Source organism: Malurus melanocephalus, unplaced genomic scaffold (genome assembly GCF_030028575.1).
Source record: "Malurus melanocephalus ecotype Western Australia unplaced genomic scaffold, MMel_1.1 scaffold_500, whole genome shotgun sequence".
NCBI lineage: Eukaryota > Metazoa > Chordata > Aves > Passeriformes > Maluridae > Malurus > Malurus melanocephalus.
Genome location: NW_026623732.1, coordinates 267419 through 272285, shown reverse-complemented (window position 1 = coordinate 272285; position 4867 = coordinate 267419). Strand labels below are relative to the sequence as shown.

Here is a 4867-nt window from a genome sequence, read left to right as displayed (position 1 = left end):
ACTATTTAACAAGACTGAGTTTGGGAAACAGCTTTTTTTTCTAATTCTGGCACTAGGCTGCCTGTTTCCATCCGACTCCAGCAAGCTGTGGCGTTTCCCTGGATAAGCTTTACAAAAAAAGCCTTTGCTTGGAGTGTGCCAKGCTGTCTCACCTACACAAGTCTGCACAGCATCACCTCCACTCCCACWGAAGGATGTCTGCACCAGGCAGCAGAGCAGCACTCGCAGCAAACTGGGATTTAGGTGTTTCCTGCTTTTAGTTTTTCTTTTTTTTAAGAAGTGGGGAAGAGCAGAGGAGAGTCAGRTGTGTGTCCAACAGCACTGAAATCAGGTTGGATGGGGATGTGAGCAGCCTGGTCTAGTGGAAGGTGTCCCTGCCCATGGSAGAGCAGGGGAYCTGGATGGTTTTTTAAGGCCCCTTCCAAACCAAGCCAGTCTGGGAGTGTTGGATTCTAAGGCTAGAGGTGTGATTCTAAGGCAATCTGTGACTCCAAGACCTGCTGATTTTTCTATGGCAGCATCATGTGCATTTCCAGTTTGGGATGCAGCCATTCTGGACCACCACGGCTTCCATTTTCCCAGCACTACAAATGGAATTACTCCACAAAATCCATCTTGTCCKTGGGGGCAGTGAAGTCTGGCTGTCACCAAGATGGATGCAGGKTTTCCTTTGCTGTGTGTGCCATTTCCTGGGAGCCTCAAGGACAGGGTTCTGCTGGCTTTGRAAAGCATTCACGGGTAAAAAAATCCTCCTGAAAGACTCAGGGGTGCACTGGAGTGTGAGGTGGGTTAATTGGGGGAAGAAGGGCCAAGCAGCAGGGAGGTGATGTGAGCTGAAATCTGGGGCCATAGGAGACCAGTTCAGGGGTGTGTAGGGGTGTGATGGGGGTGGGAAGGGTTGTGAACTGTGCAAAGGGGCCAGAGGTGACCAGGACTGAGGCAGCACAGGGACAGCAGCACAAGGAGGGTGTGTGAGCACCAACAGCGTGTGGGGAGAGGTGTGACCTCAGGAGCAGGAGATTACTGAGAGCGCCAGGCCCCAAAAAAAACCCTCCAGAGCCCCTACAGAGCCTGGGCTGACCTGGGATTGCAGGGAAAGGGGARCACAGCCCTGCCAAAACAGAAGATCTGAGGCAATGAGGCAGATGCCTCTTTTTAAGACATGACTGTGAATAACCTGCTTCTGTTTCAGCGTCTGTGTCATGTGGGAGCTGAGATTGGAGGCGTCATGCTGAAACGGGATTGAAAGGAGCTGGGATTTTCTGTGCTGGCTTGTGCAGCCTGGGGGGCTCTGGGACTGGTGCCMGTCTCTGGCTGTCACAGTGGCTGTGACACCTTTATTTCCATCTCTGTCTCTTCCCAGTGCTGCCAAAAGGAGGTGCATGACTGCTCTTCTGGCGCTTGGGGATGCCCAGATCTGTTGAAGGGTCAGGAGGGAGGGTGGTTGGTGGCACCAGTGACACAGAGCTGCCCCATGGCATCCTCTCAGTCGTGCCCTCACCCTGCCCAAAGCTCCTGGGCTGAGGAGGGAGCCCAGAGGGGGTGGCATGGGGGCAGTGCTCTCATTTTCAGCCCCACTGGAGCAGCCCTTGGTGGTCCCAGGGCCACCTACAGAGCACTGCTGTAGCCACTGGAGAGCGAGAGGAGCAGCTCATTCCCTGCTGGCATATCCCTGACAGGTCCATCCATCATCTCCCGAGCTCTGCCAGCTTATTAGCAGATGTTGTCCTGTCCCCAGAGGATGGAGAGGGAATGAAACAAATGGACCAAACTCCAGATGGCTGGCAGGTCCCTCCACCTTCACTGCTCCTGAGACAAACCTGCTGCTCCGGGGTGCTTTGGGCAGGTGACACAGGGGAGTGGGGCTGGGGGGCTGGGAGAGCAGGCAAGGTGTGCTGGGCAGGGTGGGGGATCARTGGAATCCCTGTGAGATGGACCCAAACAGGTCTGGGGTGAGCACTGGGGACTCACCTGTGTGCTACAGGGCTAGGGATGGTGACACTGGGACCAGCCAGGTGTCTGGGCTGCAGGGAGGAGCAATGWGGGTGTGCAAGGGGTCAGCAGAGTGGCAGGTGAAGGGCTGCTGCTGTCCCCTGTGCGCTGCACACCCAGCCTGTGCTGTCAGATCAAACTGCAGGGACAGGTCAGGGCTGGGGTGGCACTGGGGACAGGAGCACTCCGTAGCAGCACTGCTGGTGGCTCACAGAGAGACAGGACCCGAGCTCCTCAGACCCAGAACAAGGTTTCACTTACAAAAAACAATGGGAATAAAAGAAACCCCATCTTCCCCAGGGCTTCAGGGAGGGCTCTTCTGGCAGGTGGCCATGACTGGCTGCTGTGAAGACAGCAGGACAACCTCTCTGCTGGGTGGCTGCAGATTTGGGAGGCTTCTCTGTGTGCCACAACCATGGCTGTGGAGCCCAGAGTATTTTAGACCTGGTGCATTTGATTGAATTTTTCCTGCTGGACACTTTTTCATTTTCCCTGGCAAGGCATGAGAGAGCTCAGTCCAGAGCAGAGCATCCTGTACTGGAGATATTTCATACCTTGTGCAGGCTTAAGCTGGTGTCCTCCCCCATGCCTGTGAAAGGCTTTTTTTTTTGTGTGTTCTGCTTCCCTTTAAAACATGCCCTGAGGCCTCCAGAGGTTCATGATCCCCCAGGCAGTGCTGCCCCTGCCCCAGGTGCTCTCCAGCCTTCCCTGTGTGCTCATGCTGTCCATGTGCCGGGAGCTGGCTCTGCCCTGGTGCACAAAATCACCTGTAATTTGTCATTTAGTATAATTTTCCCCTTGAGTGCATCTAAAATAATTGTGACTCRTTGCTACAGGTAATTAATGGGTTTTTTACAGCATTAAATGCTAAGTGATTACAATTGCTCCGTGCAAATCTGCTGCGCTTCGTGTTCCCATCCTTCCTGCTGCCTGTCTCTCTGTACCTGAGCTASCACTGATTTCTCTGCCCTTAATTAAACAGTGGAGGAGGGACCCACTGCAGTGCCTCTGGAATCACAGGTCCTGGTTGGATGGGTGGAGGTGATGGTGGTTTGCAGCTCCAAGGGACATTCACACCTGCCCAGTCCTGACTGCGGCTCCCGTCCGTGCCCATGCAGTGTCCTCATCCTTCCCCACATGGACAAACTGGGAAATTYTCTTTTTTACCATTTATTTTGGGGTTTGGTTGTTTTTTTTTTTTTACTTGGTGATCCAGGTTTGTTCCCACCTGAGAGCAGGGTGTATCAGTGCTCATCTCAGCCTTACACTCAAAACCAAAGAGTGCTGCAGCATCAGGGGACACTCTGCAAGGGCAGAGTCCCTGAATCTCTTGGTGTCATCAGGGTCAGTCAGCATCAGAGCCTGCCAAATGTCTGGGGCTGTCCTTGGTGAGGCTGGCAAGGAGCAGCAAGCCTCTCCCCAAMTCTGCATCCCTGTGTTCTCTCCTGATGCCCTGGAGTGGGTGAAAGGTGCCAGAAGAGCTGGGGAACAAAACCAGCCCCAAGCTACTGCAATTTCACCTCTGCAATTTCACCTCTGCCTTCCCTCGCATCCCCAAGTTCGGGCATTTCTGCTCCTTGCCCTGACACCCTGCAGGGAGTGGAGGAACAGGAATTTAGGAACAAAGTCTGGAACTGCTGGCCTTTGCTGTGCCAAGATGTGACCCCAGTCAGTGACACCAATGTGTGACACCAACCTGTGACCCCAGTCAGTGACACCAACCTGTGACCCCAGCCTGTGACCCCAACCCGTGACCCCAGCCTGTGACACCAATGTGTGACACCAGCCTGTGACACCAACCTCTGGACATGCAGCAGGTGCCTGTCCTGCCCATGGCATCGTTCCCCTGCTGTTAACAGAGCATTGGTGCAAAAGTGCCACAAAAACTGGTGACAGAGCCTGGAGAGGGACTGGCAAGTGGTGCCCACAGCAGGGATGTGTGACTGGAACATTGCCTGCAGCTATAAAARGGCCCTTGTGTCACTGTGCAGGGTRTGAGAGGTGCAATATKCTGGTAGTCCAGGGAGATCTGTGGTGAGGAAATGAGTGTTATTAATAAGAAAACAAATCAGCAGCTTGAAATAGAACAAACAGCATGGAGGGACCCAGCCCACTGAGGATGCTGGATTACAAACAAAACCCTTTTACATGCCTGAAAGCAAAGATTGAGGCTGTATGCAGATCTGACCACTGGAGGTAAAGAAGAGAAAATGAAGGTATTACTACCTCAGTGGGAAAAAAACAGAGATGAGTCAAAGCCAGGAATAATCCTTGAATCACTGGAACTGGTCCTAAAAGTACCTCACGAGTACAGGGACTCAGACAGAACCTGCTTTCCCTTATTTGGAATGTAAGCCTGCAAGAGAGGGCAGATCCTTCCACCCCCAGACAGATACCTGACATGCCACATGTCACTCTCGAGAGAATCGATTTTCCTAACGAGAGACGAGCTGTTTGTTTGTGTGACAAATGATCCACCCGAGGGGCTGCTGGGAGAAGGGGGGAGGATGAAAAAGCGATGCCAGACCTGGCGTGGGATGAGCTCCTGCACCAGGAGGGAGCAGAGGAACTGCAGGCAGGTTCTGTTGTCAGAAAAAAAAAAAAAAAAAAAAAACAACAAACCAACTTTTTTCAAGGCTGTCTCATTGGGCCTGAATGTCTTTGGGCAGGGAGAGGATGGTGGGCATGCAGTGCCTTTTTGCTGTATATGCAACAAGAGATACTCTTTCCCTGTGGTTTTGTGCCAGGGAACTTGTTGCTCTGTGGGCACCACCCCAGGGTTTGCAGAGGGACATGGTACATGTCAGACATCTTCCTTCCTTCCTTCCTTCCTTCCTTCCTTCCTTCCTTCCTTCCTTCCTTCCTTCCTTCCTTC

General features: G+C 52.9%; 1 protein-coding gene across 1 annotated transcript in view; it reads left to right on the top strand.

The window, feature by feature from the left end:
- The window catches only part of EPHA8 (EPH receptor A8), a 52912-nt gene that overhangs the window by 31250 nt on the left and 16795 nt on the right, over window positions 1-4867 (top strand). The window lies entirely within an intron of this gene.